General features: G+C 40.1%; 1 long non-coding RNA gene across 2 annotated transcripts in view; it reads left to right on the top strand.

The window, feature by feature from the left end:
- Window positions 1–21,187, top strand: part of LOC134350563 (uncharacterized) — a 32,551-nt gene extending 11,364 nt beyond the window's left edge. For both annotated transcript variants that reach the window (XR_010018935.1, XR_010018936.1), the window contains exon 4: window positions 19,121–21,187. This is a non-coding gene — a long non-coding RNA (uncharacterized LOC134350563). The remainder of the gene's footprint in view (window positions 1–19,120) is intronic.
- Window positions 21,188–24,290: the final 3,103 nt, after the last annotated feature.

Here is a 24,290-nt window from a genome sequence, read left to right as displayed (position 1 = left end):
GGAGTTATCTGGTTTCCTCCCTCATTCCAATCAAGTACAAGATGGCAAGTTAACTGGCAGTAGCCCTAAGAGCGTAGGCAAGTAGATTACCCTGGGATTGGAGTCGCTGTCCTTCATTATAACAGTATGGTTAGCTAAATTATTTAATTACAGTCATACAACACAGGCAGACCCTTCAGCCCAGTGGGTCTGAACCCATTACACTAATCCTATTTTTATTCTTCCCTCATTCCTATTCTCTCTTCTCCACACTATGTACAGTGGCAAATTAACCAATTAACTTTAGCGTGTCGTCCAAGAGGGCCACAACCTTCTCGTAGAATTTGGAGGCTTACATACCTCAATGACCCGGAGAGCTATGTTAGCTGGGTTCAGGGCCTTGTGCTTTGATTCTTGATAGGGTCACCCATGTCAAACATGTCAAAGGGTAGAGGCCAGACTGAGAGTGTCCGCAGGTTCTCCAGCTTTGGGGGTTCAGCTCAGGGTTAACAAACCTGACTGGTCAAAAATATTGTTACGGAAACAGCAATGAAGAATTCTATATCTGTGTGCGACAGTATTCCTGAGATGCCACCTGGGATCTGCATGACTGACAGATGGGAAAACCGAGGGGAAGCTACTGGCCCTGAACTCCACCAAGATCAGAAATGAAGACTCTGAACCAGGCCTGAGGCACAGTAGAGAAGATAGCCAAGGACTGACAGAGATGGCAGACCTTCATTGCTGTCCTAGATGCCAACAGTGTTACAGGCAGTAACTCTTTTGGATGTGGGGGGAAAACTGGTGCCTCCAGAAGGAACGCAGCCATTCACGGGAGAATGTGCAAGCTCCAGGCAGATAGCAACCAAGTCTAGGGTTGAACCTGTGTCACTGGATCTGTGAGGCAGTAGTACCATTGTGCTGCCCATATTTTTGTTCATTTTTATCTCCTTTGATGTTAACAATACGTACATAGATGTGAAACAGCGAAGGGAGGGTTTTAAGGCATGGCACTGTGTTGACCTGGTCACCACATTTAGCCCTTTAAGGTAAATAAGTGAAAACTTACCTGCACTCACCTTTTCAATAAGGTTGGTGATCAGGTGATCACATTCAAATCAATGGGTTACACTATATTCAGCCATCATCCTAGGTGTAAAGCTAATGAGCTGAATGAAGCTCAGGACATTTGTGCTTTGCCCTGGGCCAAGGTGGAACAGGCAGTCAAATGTGTTGGTATTTGATCTCCAGCTTCTCCCTTACTTTCACATTGCAGTACCGAGACTCACATGTCAGGAGCGAGCTGACTTGAGCACTGCAACTAACCATCAATTTTCTGCAGAAACACTGGACAGTGAGCAGCACAATCCCACCTTTTGCTGTAAGATCTTAAGTAAATTACTGTCTTATCAATCATTTGTAAATAAACCTACAACATGAAAGAAGTATCATAAAAAGTAGGAAAGGACTGGGAATAATATTAGACCATGCCCTATACTATACTTTCTTTGATTTGATAATTTACCTTACACTTGTCATTCAATACTTGAATCAAGTCTGATTTTGCTTAGCCATGCTTCTTGTTCTATTTACTGTATATTTCAAGTTATTGGAAATTTTAAAATGTATTAGTCTGTTTGCCTCCATAATTTGCTGGGATTGGATTGAGCAGTGGGTATAAATTTTACCTGTGGTGCCTAGAAAAGAGTGTTAGTTTATAACAGAAGCAGGAATGCACAGCAACAGTGTCCTCAGGTGGCCCAGATGAAAATGGTGATCTTTGCAAAGCTTCAGCAGCACTAGTCAGGTTTACTGCTGTTTTACAGCATTAGGAGGTTGATTTTTTTTTAATTACCTTGTAAAGTGGGATTGATAAAACCACAGTTTCATGTTCAGACACATTTTGCACCTTCATCACCATCTCGATAATAAAATAGAAGCAGGTTTTGGGTAAAAACAAAATCTGGAGTAAAAGTTTAAAGACAAAAGTCTGTTCAGTTTTTGAAACTTTAAGAATGAAGAAGTAGACCCCGAATTGTTTTGTGGAGTTCCAATCGATGAAAGTATGGAGTTTGAAATAACCAATGGGAGAGCAAGAACGTAGAAAATAAGGATTAAAATATATCATTTCAGAAGAGCAACAATTGGACTTTGAGAATAAGGAAGTCACTGAATTAATGTTAAAATAATTGAGAATCAGAATAAGGATCTCAAAACTCTCACACAAATGGAGAATCAGAGGAGAAGTCAGACAATGAAACATCTGGTCCTCAATGGTTAGAGGGTGTGTCATGTCCATGGAGTTGCAGTTTGCAGAATTAAATGGATAGTGGTAGTTAGGGAGAGGGTTCAGATATCAAAAACTTGAAAAAAAAATTAAGTCCAGGGATACCAAAAGCTTGACATAGAATGCTAACAAGTAGAAGAAGATTAGCTGGAGTTGGGAACTGTCCAGAAGCAGGAAAAAAGTGGAGCAACAGATAAGAAACCCAAACTATGAACTGAATTAAATTAAATTAAATCAAATAAAATAAAAGAGACAGAATATGGAAATGATAATAATAAAATATGAAATAATAATGAAATATTTGCCTAGTTTGTACTAATAAACATCAGGTTTTACTATAATCATTATCAACCAAAATGATAATTGATACAAAGGATAGAATAAATAAAGTTGTTCACTGAAGCAGTGTGTGAGAATGGAAATAATTCGATTATACACTGATATATAATTCAATTCCCATTTTAATGTCATTTTTAAGTGCAATTTCCCATGGTGCTCACCGGGAGTTAAGAATAAATGCAAACTTCAGGTGTAGCAGAATTAGGGGTCAAGGATAACATATCAGGCATGAAGAAGTTGCTTAAAATCACTAACTAAATGGCCACATTCTGACTTTGTTTTGCATTTTTTTTACGGACATCATTAATGTTTATAATAGAAACTGTCATCCAATTTGTAATTATGTCATTTTGCCAGTGATCACACTGCAGGGAATCCGTAAGAGAAAGGGTGCACTGCAGTAAATTGGACATTGAAATGCAGATATTGGAGTTTAAATCTCAAATTAATCTGTCAGAGGTTTGCTCAGATATGAAGAGTAGAATTTCCAACTTTGGTACAATTGACAATTTGGGAGCCATTTGTCACCAGAGTAGATGTTGCTGTGTATTTTTCTTTGCCCATTTCTTATTCAAACTTAAATTCATATCACTGAATGTAAAATCATGGACTGAAACAACTGCCACCATTTAAAATGTATTCCTCAATTTATTTAATGATCATAAGTTAATCCAGTTTGAGTAATATGGCCAAGTGAATTATCACACAAAATAAGAATTTTAATCATGGATTCAGTCCAAAATCTTTGATTTTTTTTAAGAATCTTTAAATGAATATAAGTAAGTGACTTCAAAACTATATTCGGTATCATAATGGATTAGTGTGCTATGGTCACTTGTTTAATAAATTTAAATAAATAATATTCAAATGCCCTGTAGATGTTCCATTAGCATCCTAGCAATTAAAAAATCCAAAGAAAATTTAAGAGACTGTTTGAAAGACCTACACATAGACACCAGCAGTGAAAACTTGCCATAATGATTAATTCCTACTGGGGCTTTGCCGTCTCTGTTGGTGGACTTCAAAGATGAAGGTATATTGGGAAGCAGGTACAGGAGTAAGCTGTTTGTGCCCTTCATCTTGCTCCACTAGGCAATGCTGACCTTCTATCTCAATATTATACCATTTTCCCGAACTCTCTCTATATCCCTTGATGTATTTTACATGTAAAATTCATCTATCCTTCTTAAAAAAAAATCTGTGACTTGGCATCTACTGTGCTCTGTGGTAGCAATACTCACAGATTCACCATCCTCTGAGAGATTAAATTTCTTCTTGGTTCATTCCAAAATCTCTTATCCTGTAACCTGAAACTGTGATCCCTTGTTCTAGTATCCTAGCCAAGGGACACATCTCCTGACAGAAATGATTAAGTCCTCTCTCATTCTTCTAAGTTCAAGTGTATACAAACATTGTTGAATTAATCGCTCTTTACATAACAGTTCTGCTATCCCAATAATCAAGCTGGTGAACTTTCATTGCACTGCTTTATAGCGAGTATATACTTGCATGGGTAACAGAACCAAAGCTACAAACAATACCCCAGGTGTGGTCTTTCAAGAACCAATACTCAGATCCTCTGGCTAGCATATCATTTGCCTTCTTAACTGCACAGTATGTTTGCTTTCAGCGACAGATGAACAGGGACACCCTTGTCGCTGTAAGTGAATGCTTACCAACTCAATGCTATTTAAATAACACACCACATTTCTGAATTTCCTACTGAGTTGATCGGTACTCCATTTTCATGGAACTCCCCTCATTGAGTGTGAGCTATGGTTTAGTCAATAGCACTCTGGCTTTAAGTCACACTTAAAACATAAGATCTGGACCGTGAAGTACTGAGGGTGTGCTATACTGGCAGACCGAGGTGGATATAAATCACTCTGCAGATCTATTTCAAAGTAAAGTAAGAGACATCTGCTCAAGTTTCAATACAACATCCATCCCACAAGCAGCATCGCCAAATAAAATAGAACTGAAGTATTACGCATCATGAAAGTGTAATATAGTATTTATCTGAGAGCTTATCCCAGCTGTCATAGCCAATATTAATCCCTCGATCAACACTGCAAAGGATGGATTATCTATTCTTTATTACATTACTCTTTATGGGAACTTGCTCTGTATATATTGCCTGCTGTGTTCCCTGCATTACGGTAACTACATTTCTTTACTGTAAATCTCTATGGGATGTTGAGAAAGTTGCTATTTAAATTTTCTTATTTTATCACAATAAAGAAGGCAGCATTTTGCCTGTTAATTCTATTCCCAGTCTTACAGCAATCACCTGACTTCAACCTACACTGGGCATATTTGATTAGTTAGCCCTCTAATTAGCATATCTTTGGGATGTGGGAGGAAATCTGCACAGTCACGGGAAAAACATGCAAACTTCACACAAACAACAACAAACCTGGCTTGCTGAAGCTGAGAGGTGGCCACACTACCTTATGTGCCATTGGGTCATACCTGACGTGTAGGTCTTTAGTGTCAATGAGTAAATAATGTCAGTCTATTGATTTGTACGACTTGTACTATTAACATGGTTAGGAGTACTAGTCAGTAGAGAGAGAGCGAGAATCTTTGTGTTAAGATTGTGAGGATTGAGCATGATGTGAATAATGTTCTGAGCTCCTTCTGTTTGGTTGCAAGGAGTACTGTAGGTCAGGTGGATGAGCTTAGAGCACGGATCAGCATGTGCAATTATGACATTGTAGCCATTAGTGAGATTTGGTGGCCGGACTGGGAGCTCATTGTTCTGGAATTCTGTTGTTTTAGACACACTAGAGCTGGAGGGATTAAAAGAAAAAGGGTGGCATTACTAATTGTCATCAGGGATTTGGTAGAGGTATACAAAATTATGAGGGGTATAGATGGGATAAATGCAAACAATCTTTTCCCACTGAGGTTGGATGGGACAACGTAGAACATAGAACAGTACAGCACAGTACAGGCCCTTCGGCCCACAATGTTGTGCCGGCCTTTTAAACACTGCCTCCCATATAACCCCGCCACCTTAAATTCCTCCATATACCTGACAAGAACTTCCCATATTTGATATGTTATCTGAAACTTTGGCAAAGTTCTATAAATGCAGTGAGGAGTATCCTGACTGGTTATATATCAGCCTGGTATGGAAACACCAATGTGCAAGAACAGATATGCCAACAAAAAGTGATGGATACAGCCCAGTCCATCAGAGGCAAACTCCTCCCTACCATTGAGCACATCTACCAAGGAGTGCTGCCACAAGACCATAAGACAAAGGAGCAGAGTTAGGCCATTTGGCCCATCAAGTCTGCTCCATAATTCCATCGTGGTTGATTTATTATCCCTCTCAATCCTATTCTACTGTCTTCTCCCTGTAACTTTGACACCCTGACTAATCAAACACCTATCAACCTCTGCTACCATGAATTCCACAGATCCGCTACCCTCTAGTTAAAGAAATTCCTCCTCATCTCTGTTCTAAATGGAAGTCTATTCTGAGCCTCTGGTCCTAGACTCACCTATTCTAGGCAACATCCTCCACACATCCACTCTATCTAGGCCATTCAATGTTCGATAGCTAAGAAAGCAGCATCCATCATCAAGGGCCCTCACTATCCAGGTCATGCCCTTTTCTCACTGCTGCCAGCAGGAAGGAGGTATAGGAGCATTATGATCCACACCACCAGGGTCTGGAACAGTTATTACTCTTGAACCACAGTGAATAAACTCAACTCTGAAGTGTTTCCATAACCAATGGATTCAGTTTCAAAGACACTACTGCTCATGTTCTTGGTATTTATTTATTTATTTTATTCTGTATTTGCACATTTTTCCTTCTTTTGCAGATTGGTTGCTGCTCAGTCTTTGAGTGTAGTTTTTCATGATTCTATGTTATTTCTTATCTTTTGTCTTTCAAATCTTTTTATTGTTATTATCCAAAATTAACATGAGTACATCGATGTAAGCAACACTGACAATGTCTCGAGAAAAAAAACATTATTTTAAAGATTGAAAAAATTTTGGTGATTAAAAAAACCCCTACTAAGCAAGAAAAGTGTTATTTCTTTGTTCTACTGTGAATATCTGCAAGAAGGTGAATCACAAGGTAGTATATGGTGACATACTTGGATAATAAACTTGAACTTGAACTGGTGGTCATAGATTAAGGGTGAAAGGTGAAATATTTCAGGGGAACAGAAGGGGGAATTTCTTTACTCGGGGTGGTTAGAATGTGGAATGAGTTGCCAGTGGAAGTGGTGGATGTGGGTTTAATTTCAGCATTTAACGTAATTGTGGATAAGTATTTGGACAGCACTGGTCTGGAGGGCTATGGTTCAGGTGCAGATCAATGGATCTAGTCAGAATAGCTTAGCAGACACTTGGTGGATCAAAGGGCTTGACTTTGTGCTGTAGCACTCTATGACTCTGAGGATTTTGTGTGCCTCATGGAGAACATCACCTTCAGCCTGTCCTGATTCAAACCCATTGATACCATAGCCAAGGAAGTTCACCAGCACACCTATAGGGCTAAGGACACTTGGCATGTCCACCTTGATCCCCACCAATTGTTTATCAATGCACCACAGAAAGCATCCTGTGCAGATGCATCATGGTGTGGTATGGCAATTGCTCTGTCTATGACCACAAGAAACTGCAGAGTTATCGATACAGCTCACCACATCATGGAAGTCAACTACATCACCACAAACTCTATCTGTGCTTCTTGCCGCTTCAGTAAAGCAGCCAACATAATCAAAGGTCCCACCCACTCCAGACATTCTCTCTTCTCCATCCTCCCATCGGGCCAAAGATAAAACAGCCACCAGGTTCAGGGATGGCTTCTATCCCACTCTTATAAGACTATTGAACATTTCCCTAGTACAATAGCATGGACTCTTGACCTCACAATCTACCTTGTTACGCCCAAGCACCTTACTGTCTACCTGCACTGCACTTTCTCTGTAACTGTTACACTTCTTTTCTGCAGCCTCATATTGTTTTACCTTGTACCATTATAAAGGATAGATCTGTATGGATGGTATGTAAGACAAGTTTTTCACAAAACCTCAGTACATGTGACAATATTAAATCAATAATAATAAACCATTACTGGGGATTATCTTGCATTATTACCTGATCAATCGCAGACACCATTTTATGTCACAATTAGGGTTGTAAGGGTGAAGGTTGTAAGGCACACATCTGTAAGCTCAACAAATTTTCATCCAACAGCTAAAGCTACCATAAAGATAAACTCCGCCTTTTCATGTTCAAAAACAACACAGATTATCATCACCAGTACTCCTAAATAGATTATCTTGAAGTGAATTCCTCTCTCCAACCTCCCCACAGCTACAAAACAAATACTTTTAAATTGTACAAAGGCCAGATGCAGATCCCCTGCTGCCTTTTGAAAGGTAAGCAAGTTTCTCTGAAACAGTTTGGACATAAAGCAGATTTATCAACTGTTAGTTGTAATTAAGTTTTTAAGGCAACACAAAATGAACATAAAAGTTTTACTTGCACTGTGCATAATATGCATATAAAATTCTGATCCTTTGTTTTAGCTGATTTCATGCACTTACAAATAATACACCGATACAGAAACTCCAGAGAAAGATTTTTAAAAATACTACTAACATATATTGTATTACATACAAGGCATTAAAATAACTAAATATTTTCTGGCAGTGGGTGTGCTTATGATAAATTGAGGATAATATCACAGTTACTAATTTACAAAGACTGAATAATGAAATCCTACTTTAGTAAAAATACACTTTGAAACTAAGGGAATGAATGTAAACAACATCCTTCTGTGAAAATGTAAGAACATGGAATGCAAAGTGCAGCAACTGAAAGGAGACAACTGTAATATGAATGAAGAGAGATGGGATTATGTTGCACCTGCCCTACTTTTGTAGCACTAGTCATCAGTTATTGCCACAGGGGGCCACGTAAGTGGCAATGGTGCTATGGTTTTAACAAACAAGTTAACACTACTGAATTAACTGACAGTGAATACAAACATTCTGAATTATTTCTTTTTTATATATTTTTATTATGAATGAAGTTTATTTCTGAAATATAAATGATTCTCAGTCTCTACAACACTGGAAAATGGCTGGGGATTTGGAGGAGCTAGAGAGGCATCCTACTTGAGTAGGGCTGACATCTTGGTGTACAAATGGATATGAGGTTTTCCACATGGGGGGCCAAGTATGAAGTTCAGCTGTAGAAGAACTTGGGCAACAAGGGGATCGAAATACAGCAACTGCAAGTTCCCCTCCAGGGCACATATTGTCTTGACTCGGAAACATGTCATTGCTCCTTTTTCAGTGCTGGGACTGTTTTGGGACAATATGTTGATTATTTTCATCACAATGAACAGTTTAAGAACACAGGTCAGTACCTCATCTCCAAGGCACTTAGAAATGGGCCACCACAGCTGATGTTACCAGAACTTGCCCCATTTGTAAATTTTAAAAGCTAGAATGGATACCTCATCTTAAGTAATCATGCTGTCAAACCAAAATCATAATTAGAGTGAGTTAGCTTCAAACTTAAATTATTTTTGAATAATTAACTCACATTTATGGCTGTTAATGTTTTTTCTCTCAAACTACTACTTTTTCTTCTGCTCATGAAATGATAAAAAATGCAAAAACTGTAAATCTGATATACATTTTTCTCCAATTTTTATATATATGAAGTAGTTGAACTGTTTAAAATAATGTACAGGTTGAATGGAGTAGAGAAAAATTATTCTGTCTTGTAAGTATGTTTGGAAGAGGAGGACAGAACCATTAAAATTAGAACTAGGACTCCAGTGGTGTTGTCAGGAAACAAGCCTTCTAATCAAACACAATGGAAGTCATAAAAGACTTTTAAGCTTCAGTCAGTTAAAATTTTCATCTAGAAATTAATATGTCTTTATTGGTAAAGTGCATTAAATGCTGCAGAACAAAGTTGGGTGGATATTTTATAAATTATTGATTTTATTAAAAAAACAGTCATGATCAAATACAATATTAGACTGGTCTGACGGATTGCTTTGTATATACAGTATGCAGTAGTGTAGCTGTTAGTGCGACGCTGTTACAGCTCAGGGTGTTTCGGAGTGTTTAAGTGATATATAACCATATAACCATATATAACCATATAACAATTACAGCACGGAAACAGGCCATCTCTGCCCTTCCAGTCCATGCCGAACGCTACTCTCACCTAGTCCCACCAACCTGCACTCAGCCCATAACCCTCCATTCCTTTCCTGTTCATATACCTATCCAATTTTTCTTTAAATGACAATATCGAACCTGCCTCTACCGCTTCTACTGGAAGTTCGTTCAACATTTACTTCAAGCTCCCCTGTCCTCCCTTGATAATTGACTTATCACTATATTCATGCAAGGAAAATATGCGCTGTGTGTTTAATATTAAATTCGTTAGATAAACCCTTTCAGAAACAAAATTGAGTGTATTAGCCACTTATCACCTATATTCCGGCCATGATTAACAACCCCCCCCCCCCGAACAGAATGGCCAAAAACGACTTGTAGAAAAAAATCGGCATGTACACGCATGCGCACTGGTGCCCGCGCAAGGCTTCATGGTCATGGTCATTTTTCTCAGGGTAACACAACGTATTTGACTACTACTCTTGTCTGTTGGCAACCCTACCCACCCCTCCCCCCCCCCCCCGGGTCAGCCGGTCCACGTTGCAAAAGAGGTTGGGGACCCCTGGGTTAGGGTTAACCGGGTTTGTCGGGGATTGCTAGGGCAGTGTTGCTCAAATGGCCAGAATGGTCTACTCCATGCAGTAATGTTAAATAAATGAAAAAATAGTACCTTGGGCTAAATTCAGCTGGTTCAGACCCAAATTTGCTGCCTGTAGCTACTGGACCCCTCCACCAACCCACCCCACCCTCCCAGAATTAATTGGACATGGTGTGACCCAAAGTAACTTAATGGTACATAGAATATGAAGTACAATTGATGAGGCTCTGATCCTGGAATTGTCCAAATTCTTGATAGGATGGAGGCAGGGTTTCACATTCTGACAGAACCGCAAAGCAATGTCTCCAATGTTCAGAAACATATGAAATTACATTTTATCACAGTAAATCATTTAAAATAATTATTTATCAGAATAATTTTAAGAATAAAAAAGATTAAAGTGTTAAAAAATTATTTTAAATATTTCTTTAAAAAGTAAGTAAAAATAAATAACAACTCATTCCTTCCTTCAAATCTCCTGGTTAGAAAACTCCTTTCAAATACATGAGGACTCTAATTTTACACCAGGTATTCCTTCTTTTCTGAAGAAAGTTTCCAGACCCAAATGTTAAATGTTTCACTTTCTCTAGATGCTGCTTGATCATCAGTTTCCATCAGTTTCTGTTTTATTATACCAGTTCATACTGGTTTAGGGTAATTTGGATTTCCTAAGAACCATGCTTTGAATCCCAGCATACAGATTGATAGAACTCCTGACCATCACATTCATTCTCACAGACACCTACAAGGTAAGTGCGGAATCATGTGTAGTGCAGCAATATAGAGCCAAGCACTGTAAAATCTGGGACAAAGGTGTAGTATTCATTCATAGAACTAATTGCTTTGCATTATAGTATTTTTAAACCTGAAATAAAATGAGAACAATTACAGCAACGAATAAATTTATCCTATCATATACAGTACATCTGTGGTTCTGAACTATAGTTTTGTCTGTTAGTTACAAATCTTAACTTTCTTTCAAGCTGCAATATGTCTATGAAGGAGCTTGAGAGAACAGTGGGAGAAAATTCACGGACTACAGGAAACACTTACAATTCAACCTCAGGTGCAGAAGTGAACTGACCCTGAACAGCCTGTGTCTGAATTAGAAACGTGGAAAACCTACACCACAATACAGGCCCTTCGGCCCACAAAGCTGTGCCAAACCCTAAAGATTACTTAGAAATTCCACAATGAAAGGATATAGAGCAAACAGGATTCTTCAGAAGGCTCAGAAACAACTACTGAATGAGTGGGCAAGACAGATCTATTTCACTATTGGTGGCTTAAGACAGGAAAAACCAAATGCAACAGGGTCTAGCTGCACAACTACTGGCCAGCATTATACAGGCAGTGTCTGACTTCATTGAACACGCTCAACTGGCCCAACATACCAGAGGTAAGGAAAGACAAAGGAACAAATTTATCATTTTAGCAACTAGAACCAACAGTAACAGAAAGATAGAAGAATTAACCTGGAGACAGAAGGATGAGAGTGGGGCAACAAACAATAAGTAGGATAAGTGGGTAAAGAACCTGTCTGACAGGGAACTTACCAAACCAGAGATTGAAGTCTTTGCAAAAGGGTTATACTTTGTTGTCACTCGACATGTACTAATGGTGAACCTCATCACAGCCACAGACCAGCTATCTGCAGTAGCAACATATTAGAAGAAGCAAAACAACTTAGTATGGAAGCTTCTGCTGCCTTGCCTTGCACCAAAGCACCCCCATCCAACCTCAGTTCACAAGAGAGGAGGACACTGACATCGCTCAGAAAGGACACAATATCACCATCTTACCAGCAGACAAAGAAAGGTGTACCATTGTTCTCAACACAGAAGATTACCACTACAAAGAATACATGCTTCTTTATGATACTAATACATATGAAGTACCAGCAGCTACAAGAAGAAGATCATAGACTGTTTGCAACATTTAGAGAAAAGCAAAGTCATTGATCAGGCCCTATATAATAGCCTCTGTCCGGAAGAAGCCATCCCATCCTTATATGAACTCCCCAAGGTCCACAAGCAAGGGGTCCCCCTCAGGCCAATTTTGAGCAGCATTAACTCAATTGCTTACAACATTGCAAAATAGCTTACCACCATTCTCACTCCTTTAGTCAGCAACACTCCACATCACATCCAAAATTTTAAAGACTTTGTCGAGAAAGTTCAGCAGCTGAAGCTGAATACAGACAAGACCATGGTGTCATACGATGTTATGCCTTTATTCACATGCATGCCCACTTCAGAAACAAACAAGGCAGTAAGAAAACAGCTAAGTCAGGATAGTGCCCTGGACAGTAGAATCACACTCAACTCGGATCATATATGTACTCTACCCTTTGTCTCAACACTACTATTTCAAACATAAAGATGTCTTCTACAGGCAGAAACACAGTTGTGGCATGGGTTCACTGGTGTCTCCTATTGTAGCCAACTTATACATGGAAGTTGAAAGGACAGCCTTGAACACCTTCCATGGAACATCACCCAGTCATTGGGTCAGGTTCATGGATGACATCTGGGTCAAGATCGAAATCCATGAGGTGCAAGCCTTCACAGAATATATCAACTTGGTGGATAATAACATCAAATTTACACAAGAAGATGCCAAGAACTATAGACTAGCCTTTTTAGACTGTGTAGTGCTTATCAAAAAAAAATGGACACCGAGGTACTGAAGTTACAGGAAACCAACCCACACAGGTCAATACCTACAGTTTGACTCTCATCACCTAGCAGAACATAAGTCAGGGGTTATCAGAACACTACATCACCACGCCGACAAAGTGCCCACCAACATTACAGCTGAAGACAAGGAGCGCAAGTATTTGAGAGAAGCCTTGAAAGGTTGCAGCTACCCTAACTGGGCCTTCATCAAGACAGCAAAAAAAAACCCAGCAGGGACATCAGCCCGACAAACAGAGGTAAGGAGCAAAACAGACGGAAAAGCATAGTCATCCTATATGTAGCTGGAGCTTCAGAGAGCCCAGCCCAGCCCAGCACATCACACAAACCAATCTTCAGTCCTTGGACTCACTATACACCACACGCTGTCGGAGCAGTGCTGCCAGGATAATCAAGGACACGACCCACCCAGCCAACACACTTTTCATCCCTCTTCCTTCCAGGAGAAGGCTCAGGAGCTTGAAGACTCGTACGACCAGATTTGGGAACAGCTTCTTTCCGACTGTGATAAGACTGCTGAACAGATCCTGACCTGGATCTGAGCCATACCCTCCAAATATCCGGACCTGCATCTTGGTTTTTTGCACTACCTTACTTTCCCTTTTCTATTTTCTATTTATGATTTATAATTGAAAGGAGGAGGAGAAGATGGCGGCACGATGCAACACACAGCGGCCACTCCGGTGAATGATATCTGTTATCTGTCAAGTAGGGTGCCGTGCACAATCCTGATTTGATGGAGACAGACGTGAGAGTACAGAGGAACATCTGGAGAAACTTCTGAAATACCTTCTTTGCTGCGGCTGCTACTGTGTGATCCAGAATCTCTGGAGGAGAAGGCCCCGAGTCCTTGGCTTTGCTTGTTGCTCGGTGGCCAGGGCGGGGTCGAAGCGCTTGGCAGAGATGGTGCTCGGAGTCAGAGGGCTGGTCAGAGGTTTGAAGTTTTCAGACGGACTCAGAGTCAGCTGAGGTCGGGTGCTTCCAATGCATCGGCAGTTGTCGGCAGCTGGAGGTTTATGGCAGGGAGAGTTTCTTCTTTTTGCTGCCCGCTGTCGGGACTATCGGGAGTCGATCAGAACTTTGAGACTTATTTTTACCGTGCCCATGGTCTGCTCTTTATCAAGTTACGGTATTGCTTTGCACAGCTGTAACTATATGTTATAAATATGTGGTCTTCTCAGTGTTAGTCTTTGGTTTGTCCTGTTTTTTTTGTGATATCACTGTGGAGAAACGTTGTATCATTTCTTAATGCATGCATTTATAAATGACAATAAATGAGGACTGAGTGTCTTCATAATCTAATCTAATCTAATAATTTAACTTTTTACTATTTACTATTGATTTGTACTCCAGGAAGTGCGAAGCGCAGAATCAAATATCACTGTGATGATTGTACGCTCTCGTAGCAATTGTTTGGCGGCAATAAAGTAAAGTAAACTCAGAAGGATTTTCAACGAACACCAAATCCCTGTGTTTTTCAAACTGACACGCACACTCAGACAGAATTCATTCATCCCAAGAATCGTACACCCAAGTGTAAACAGAGCAATATTGTATATGCTATCTAATGCAATGAGAACCGCACAGATCAGTATATCAGCGAGACAAAACAACCACTCCACAAGCCGATGCTAAACATAGGACGGCTAACACCTCATGGCAAGACTCGGCTATATATCTACACCTAAAGGACAGAGGACACTTCTTTGATGATAACAATGTGCACATTTTGGACAGGGAGGACAGGTGGTTTGAAGAGGGGGTTAAAGAAGCCATCTTTGTCAAACTGGAAAACCCGTCCCTGAACAGAGGGAATAGGATACAGCACCACTTATTAACTACTTACAATGCAGTGCTAACATCTCTACACCGGTGTCTCCAGAACAGTTCACACCTCCATTCGTGCAAAGATAAGACTAATGACCCTCTCATTACCTCTACAACTCTTGACGACCCTCATGTGATTGCTATACTTTTAAACAACTCACCATGGATCGGAACTGAAGAAGCCTTTAGGATGAGTGGTGAAATGTCTTCTAGACAACACAGCAAGTCCAGTTGCCTTGATTTACTACTGCTTGATATTCAAGGTACAATTTATCATGAATAACTTCAACATTTTATACCGTTGTAGTTATTGTCTTTGACACAAGGTATTTGCAGAATATTTCATTAATTGTAGTTCAATTATTCATTTCGAAGATGAGTTTCAGATATACTAATTTTTCGCTGGTATAATGTACCATTTATTCCTGAGGCAATTTTGATGTTTCTCAAAAACATTTTAGTATATGAATTGTTGTACAACTCCTGAAAGGTAATCCTTTGCCCCTATCTTTAATTTTACTTCAGTAACTTGTCAAGTTACTGAACACCTAAATTACCCATGTAACTGCAGAGTAATTTAAAAATATTCTACTACGAGGAGTGATTGATAAGTTTGTGGCCTAAGGTAGAAGGAGTCAATTTTAGGAGACCTAGCACATTTATATTTCCTACATTTACACACTTAGTCCAGCGGTCGTGGAGCATACGGATCCTTTCTTCGTAGAAGTTAGCGTCTTGGACCTCCGGAAGTGGTCCACAGCAGGGGTGATTGATAAGTTTGTGGCCTAAGGTAGAAGGAGATGAGTTATTAACTTCAAACTTTCTGCATCTTCACTCAAAGAGTTGAACTACACATGCATGTAACGAGAGCTGTATAACTCATCTCCTTCTACCTTAGGCCACAAACTTATCAATCACCCCTGCTGTGGACCACCTGGAGGTCCAAGATGCTCTCGTTACCTGCACGTGCAGTTCAACTCTTTGTCACTCATCAGTGACCCAAGACATGCAAAGGAATGGGTCCGTGACCCATTTGTGAATGTCCCCAGTGAATCATCCACGTCAGCGCGGGAAAAAGATCAACTCCAAATGACGGCAGGCTGGAAAGTATGTTTGACATTATATCTCTGCCGGCATTCTGGATCAAAGTCAAGGCTGAATATCCTGAGATAGCCAGAAAGCACTGAAAACTTTGCTTCCATTTCCAACATATTTCTGTGAAGCGGAGTTTTCTGCCATGAATGCAACGAAAACTAAATTGCGGAACAGACTGGACATAAGGAACCCCCTTCGAGTATCGCTGTCTCCCATCACCCCTCGATAGGACCGTGTTGTTGCAGGAAAACAAGCCCAGGGCTCCCACTGATTCAGTGATATTGGTGTGTTGCAATGATTTTATATGTTCATACGAGGAAAATATGCACTGTGTGTTTAATATCCAAATGTTACTTAAAATGTTATGATGCTATTAACTTATAAGTGACTTATAATTCAGTGGTCCCCAGCCTCTGGGCCGTGAAGAATACAGCGGTGGCTGGAACGCACCCAACACATCTTTAAGAAAAAAGCTGAAATAAACATGCTAATTGATTAGGTGCCACCGGGCACATAAATGTCGACCCAGATCAGAGGTGATTGCCGATTGCATCATCTCTGATCTGGGCCGACATTTACGTGCCGGGCGGCAACTAATCAACTAGCTTGCTTACTTTGGCTTTTTTCTTAAAGATTTGCTGGGTGCGTTCTGGCTACCGCTGCACCACTGCATTCTCCGCGGCCCAGAGGTTTGGGACCACTGTTATAATCGACTTATCACTACATTCATGCGAGGAAAATATGCGGTGTGTGTTTAATATTAAATTCGTTAGATAAACCCCTTTAGAAACGAAATTGAGTGTATTAGCCACTTACAAGTGACTTATAGTTGACTTATCACCTATATTCCGGTCGCGTTTAACACCCGCACCCCCCCCCCCGCCCACCGCCGGGCTCGGCCGGTCTGCAAAAATATTGTCAATATTAAACCAGTCCACTATGCAAAAAAGGTTGGGGACCCCTGATTTAGACTAGCTGGCTAGCTGCTGCCAAGGGGCTACGCTATTGATGTCCTACGTGATGAGGCCAAACTCCCTGTAGACTTGCTTAAAGTTTCAATAGGACAAACATGATGATATAATATAAGTACATATTTTAATGTCACATTTGCTGCATATACCCAACTTGGTTTACAGATTAGACAAGATCACTAAACAAAGTATTACATACACTCTTGAAGGTCGATGGGGGGGGGGGTGTATGGGGTTGCAGGGGGTGGGGGTGCTACTTTCCTGAAATGAGTTTTTGCAGGGTGGAATGTCTGGATAGGGGAAGGGAGGGGGAGGGAATTACCAGAAGTTGGAGAATTCATTGTTCATACCAAGAGGCTGGAGACTACCTAGAATATGAAGCTATGAGGTGTTGCTCCTCCACCCTGAGCTTAGCCTCATCATGGCAGTAGAGGAGGCCATGTATGGACATATCCTAATGGGAATGTGAAGCAGAGTTGAAGTGGGTGGCAACTGGGAGATCCTGTCTGTTATGGAGTACGGCGCGGAGGTGCTCGATGAAGCGGTCCCCCAATCTGCGTCGGGTTTCACCGATGTAGAGGAGGCCGCACCGGGAGCACCGGATGCAATAGATGATCCCAACAGACTCACAAGTGAAGTGTTGCCTCACTTGGAAGGACTGTTTGGGGCCCTGAATGGTGGTGAGACAGGAGATGTAGGGACAAGTGTAGCACTTATGCTTGCAGGGATAAGTACCGGGTGGGAGATCCATGGGGAGGGACGTGTGGACCAAGGAGTCGTGGAGTGAACGATCCCTGCGGAAAGTGGAGAGGGGTGGAGAGGGAAAGATGTGCTTAGTGGTGGGGTCCTGTTGAAGGTGGCAGAAGTTGCGGAGGATAATGTGCTGGATCCGGAGGCTGGTGGGGTGGTAGGTGAGGACAAGGGGAACTCTGTCCCTGTTGTGGTGGCGGGAGGATGGGGTGAGGGCCAAAGTGCAGGAAATGGAGGAGATCTGAGTGAGGGCATCATTGATAATGACAGAAGGGAAACTACGATCCTTAAAGAAAGAAGACATTTAAGATGTCCTGGAACCTCTCCCATACAAGTACTGGTTGAAATGTTTTACACTCCAAACCCGACTCAGGCCTCCCTATCAATCTGTGCATAATTCTATGCAGTGCTAAGGGTTAAGGGAATGTGATACAAAGACTATTGGGCTTTCATAACATGTGACATGACTGCACCAAGACCATAAGGTGAGGCCTCACAGGCAAGCTTCACTGGACAATGTGGCTCATAATGAGTGAGTACAGTGTTTGACATCACCAATTACTTTTTGGAAAGCCACCTCACACTGCTTTGTCTATTGTTATTTCTTCCCGACCTGTAGTAATCAGTTCAAGGGGTGGTGCTTATTAGCCAGGTTTGGCAGAAACCTTTAATAGTAATTGACCATTCCTAAAACAAACTGCAACTGTGATAGGTCCTTTGGCGCTGGGGCATCCAACACCACTTGAGTGGTCTCAGCACACTTGTACAATACTTGTACGTCAATGGTTTGACCACAGTAAGTGATGCTTGGTTTAAAAAATTCACACTTGTTGCATTGTGCTCTGAGCCCATATTCCTTGCTATCCTTGCCATCCAGGTAACAGTGAGTGCCTAGACAGCCTTACAGCACCTGGTTCGTAGCTTTCTGCTGGTGTGCAGGTGCAGATGCTACTCCAAAAAGAAGTGTATTATAGCGATAAAGCCCTTTCTGAGTGTTTATGGTGAGAATCTTCTTCCACCTGCTCTGCTAAATCCGCTTGCTCAAGTGTATCCCTACAGAAGAGGTGTGCAGAGATATCCTCTGTCTTGGGCAGAGGATATCAATCTTTCAGTACTGAGTTGACAGTGACTTTCAAATCACTACAGATCATAACAGACCAATTCTTCATGGTTACTGGGACCACCAGCATTGCCCATGGTCTTCATTCAAACCTGGAAAGAATTCCATCAGCCTCCATCTTATCCAGCTCACTGGCTAGTTCATCACAGATGGTATAAGGAACCGGATGGGCTTTGTAAAACTTGGGTGTGGCATTTTCATTTAACTTTGTTTTACCCTTGATATGTTTGAGTTTTTCAATCCAGGATCTTTCTTAATTCACTTTCAATTGACTTTTTTGCAGGTGATGTGGCATCCAGATGGTGGATGGATCTCCAACCAAGTTGGATTGTCTCAGCCAGTCACGATCCCGCAGTGCTGGCCCTCCTGTTTTCAATCCTGATGTGGCTTGTTCGTTGTTGTACTTCACAGTTGCTGTCACTCTAGTCATAATCAGATTGCTCATCAACAGCATGCAGATTAGCGCTCATTTTGAAACTGCAACTTCACTTTTTATCTCATTTTCTTCCCTGTGCAGAATGTCTTTGAAACATCTCACTGCACTTCAACAGGTAGGTAGTTGAGTCAGGTTCATTTTAAAACTTACTCAGTACCACTGTTACATTTTGAAACTCCAAAAGTAATTGAAAGATAAATACAGGACCGCGGATAAATATGTACTCTTCATTTTTTTTTACTTTTAGTGAGACGTACATTATGACGTGGTGGCATGATGACATATGCCATTCAGGTACTTTTCCTCATAACCCTTAATGAATTATGTAAGCAAACAAAAAGTCCTTAATCAAAAAATGTATTTACAACGTTACTCAAATATTACTGAAATATTAAACGCACAACATTAACCATAAATAGTGCTAGCGGGTAGGCCTGAGGAAAAGACTATTAAGCAGTCTGTGGCAAGGAAATTGCTGACTAAATAACTTATGTGATTCCTTTAGAAGTCAGGAACGAGGCATACAACTGATGCTTTACAATCATTTTATTATGAGTTGATAGAACAAAGGGAAGTTGAAATAAATAAGGACAGAGATCTACTACTTGAAGAAGAGAGAAACTAATGATGACACTTTGTATAAAATGGCTACCTTTATACTTCTGAAATTAGTAACAATTCAATTCAAATCTAGATTAAAAATGAACTAAATAGAAAATATTTACTCAATACCGCAATAAAAAATAACCAATGAGAAACTACTTATTCACACAAATCAGAACAAAGAATCTTCCAGAATTATAATTTGTATAACCTCTAAAGGCATATTAAACTGTTATGTACATACTATAGCCACTAGAAACCATAGTAAACAGTTACAAGTAATTATGTAAAATAAATAAATGCAGATAATACTGGATAATAACAATTTTGCTTCCTGAATACTTTTGGGTGTATCTTACTGATTTTGGGCTACTGATCAATATTTGTTATTTCAATTCATAATTCAAGTCAATTAAAATATTGCCCACAATGTAAGCTGAAAGGTTTTCTATCGTGTCCAGGCATTCCTGGGCAGGCTTAGGCAGGGTGGATGCTGCATGACAGGACAGGTTTTAGAAAAACAGGACATGGAGGCAGAACAAGATGACAAGGTGTACAAGCCAAGAATAGAGAAAGACACTGATATTGATACAGATTTTGAACCTTTTATGCTGAGTGAGCCTCATCTGATAATTCAATCTGAGTGAAATAACCTGGTTAGAGACTTGGGTTTGTCAAAGTCAAAGACAGAATTATTGGGTTCAAGACTGCAAGGGTGGAATCTGGTGTCATCAGGCATAACAATTTCTGTGAAGGATTTCAGTATTTGAGACAGATGTTTTCCAAAATTACTGCAGCCAAGACTAAGGAAGGCATTTTTGTAGGTCCACAAGCCAAATAAGTCATCAATGACAGGCAATTCAAAGAACTTATAGTGGGACTGGAGAAAATCACGTGGAAGGCATTCAAGGATGTTGTGAAAATATTCTTGGCAAATACAGAGCTCCAAACTACATGCAGCTGGTTGACAACATGTTTCAAGCATACAAAACCATGAAGTGCAATATGTCATTAAAGATTCATTTTCTGAATTCCCATTTAGGCTTCCTCCCTGCAAATCTTCACGCTGTCAGTGACGAGCATGGTGAAAGGTTTCACCAGGACATTGTGGTCATATAGAAACAGTATCAGGGCAACTGGAATCCATCAATGCTGGCTGATTATTGTTGGACAATTAAGTGAGAAGCCTCAGACACTGAGCACAAATGAAAATCATCAACAAAACATTTTCAGCTTAGTTGAACTATTGCAAATTAAACATATTATGCAATTAAACATATTATATTCAATAAAAGTTATATTCTTGTTGCTCTAAATTCCTACATGAAACAAATAGTCTGAAATAATATTTGTGTTCAGCTTCAAGCATTCTATCACAAACAAAAATAATTCTGAGGAAGCAACACTTTCGGGGAAAAAAATGTTATCCTGTGTAATTAATTGTCAAGCTACAAAGAAAATGACAACTAAGCAGTCTAATCCTTGAATTAAGCAGCCGGATCCAACAATGCCAAGTTATTGATGGCATGGTGCTCACTCCAGGTGTAACTTGTGGAAACCTCTTGTGCCACGGAAGTCTATTGTTTTTTCTGGAAGAAATTCCTGGTGTATTCCTGTGCAGGTATTCCAGTTTTGTGATTTAATTGTTGCACATCTCACAAATTTGTCAAGTCTTTTCCAGTTTTGCTAGTTGTAATGACCATGCTTCTGCGCTTCCAGGTCATGGTCACCATTCATTTTTGCAAAGAAGAAAGCAAGTACGTTCATTGCCTATCTTTTGTGGAGACCTATAACTGCAAGATAGTGGGATATAAAAAAAGAATTTTTGAAAAAATACTTAACAGGATGTCTCTGTCATGGTGGAATAGCTGGAATATATAAGAGCGGGAATCTGCTGAGAAAGAGGAGGAATGGACTGAGGAGCAATGTTAGCAGGAGAGTGAAGAAGAGGAAGAAGTGAGGAGTTCTGTGAGCAGTGATATTAGAGGTATTGTCAGAGATTAGAAATGTGGCCTTGCTTTCTCAGGTAAAAGCAATAAATATCTTTCCATATTTCAGGTATTTTCTGGAGCCCAAGCTCATTGGGATCTCATTGAAACCTACTGAATGTTGAAAGAACTAGATGACAGGGTAGTTGGGGAGAGGATGTTCCCTATGGTGGGGGTGTCCAGAACTGGAAGGCAGCCTCAAAATTGAGGGGCGACCTTTTAGAACAGGGGTAAGGAGGAATTTTTTTTAGCCAGAGAGCAGTGAATCTGTGGAATGCTGTGCCACAGATGGTGGTGGAGGCCAGGTCCATGCTTATATTTAAGGTGGAAGTTGATTGTTTCCTGGTCTGTCAGAGCATCAAAGGATATGGTGAGAAGGCAGGTGTATGGGGTTGAGTGGGATCCGGGATCAGCCATGATGGAATAGCAGAGCAGACTTGATGGGCTAAATGGCCTAATTCTGTTCCTATGTCTTATGGTCTAATGACAATTATGGTATTCAACAATACTTCCATAAAGGCCTTATTAGCTGGAGAACTTTCTCCTTCCTTGGAGAAATGAGAACTCTCTTTCTTCTAATCACTACCTGGAGCAGAATCTCCAAGGCAGTGAAGAATCTGGAAAATCCACACCAACTGCACCCATTTCGCTCTTCAATGATGTTCTCCTCTAGATCTTAGCCAGGTCTCAGTTCCAGAAAATGCTGACTGTCTTCAAGTAAACCCAGCGTCCAGTTCCTCAAGTGGTCACACAGTATTTAAGTAGAGTAGGTAGATTCATAATAAGGGACAGGACCTCATGTAATACCTGCTATTTTAGGTGTAATCATATGACATGCTGGCTCATCTATTATCTTGTTGCTTGATTTGTCTGGGTTTTGAAAATCCGTGGGTTTTATTTCGGTTCTGTGATGGAATTGTGTTTTGCCTAGTCTTTCCCTTCAGGGTCACAGTTCCAGAAATGAATATAATAAAATTGCAAAAAGTAGTCTTTTTAGATATTTACTCTGTGCATATGTTATAGTTTTGGCATTTTAAACTTCCTTACTTGATTTGTAATGGGGCTACTGACTGAAGATTTTAACATATGTCAGTGCACAAATCAGCTGCAAAATGTTCTGGAATGTATAGCTCTGTGCTAGATCACAGCAAGCTGTTTAAAAAAAAATGCCTTCCATCCACTCTGCACTTCACTGAACTGAACTGGTAACTCCAGAAGGTTATGGACCATTTCGGGAAAGTCAATTTTCTCTTTCCTGATATCATTATAAGTATGCCCTAGTTAGATTGCAGTGTAGACATATTATATCATCGTCTGCTCTTTCAGTCCCCAAACCAAGGGCACCATGTACATTTATAGCGTTTAACTGACTCTCTGTCTGAAGTCGGGCAGACTCAGCATACGCCAAGAATTGAATCTTTGACCTCCCTGGAGGATGTTATCCAGCTATTTACTGGATAAGCTTTCAGAGCCATAGAGGGAACCTCAACAAGAAATATGAAAAAACCACAGAGTTTGTTAATTCCTTCATTCAGATTAATACTATCCTTTAGATTAACTGAAGTCACTAATATACCATTTTCTTTGAAAATGAGAATGTTAAATAATTATTTTCACACATTTGATTTTGAAAAGCTTTGTAAAGGTGCTAAAATTAAGCAGATATATTTTACACCACAGCTGTGATCTTAGGTTTGAGGCTTGTTGTTGAGAGTTGTTGGACTAATTCCAATTTGTATAATTTAGTTGGACAAGTGCCAGAGCAGGAACAGAAAAATAGACTCCTCTTTGAAAAGGTTTTGGAATAAACTGGAAATCTAATATCCTCAAAGGCTTGCATCTTGGTTGTTTTGTGCCTTGTTATCTAAAAACATATTATTAGGTTCATACTGAATATCCTTTCTTTGTGAACAGAAACAAAGATGGGACAATTGTTACATCATTTGCAATATACTCTGATGTATTGGTGAGTAATAAAGACTCAAAAAAGTAGAAAACTTAATGTAACACACATAAAATACTGGAGGAACTTAGCGAGTCAGGCGGCATCTATACAGTGGAATAAATAGCTGGCATTTCAGTTCAACACACTTCATGATTCCTGATGAAGGGTCTTGGCCTGAAATGCTGGCTCTTTATTTCTCTACAGAGATGCTGCTTGCTCTGCGAGTTCCTCCAGAATTTTGCTTCTCTGGACTTGCAGCATCTGTAGAATCTCTTTTGTTTATAGAGAACTTAATATCCTCATCTGTGCATTTCATCTCATCAATCCATTTCACCAAAATCATAGGAGAACAGATGTGATAGTTTAGAAATATTTTTCCTGAACAAGTGAAGCAAATTTATTTTTGAGTTTTCTATATATTAAGTCAATTTTAAAGCAGAAGTGTTAATAATTAAGAATCGACATGCATTTATTCATGGTG

This window comes from Mobula hypostoma, chromosome 8, assembly GCF_963921235.1.
Source record: "Mobula hypostoma chromosome 8, sMobHyp1.1, whole genome shotgun sequence".
Classification (NCBI taxonomy): Eukaryota; Metazoa; Chordata; class Chondrichthyes; order Myliobatiformes; family Myliobatidae; genus Mobula; species Mobula hypostoma.
The sequence above is the reverse complement of the archived record's forward strand: the minus strand, read 5'-3'. Positions and strand labels throughout refer to the sequence as shown.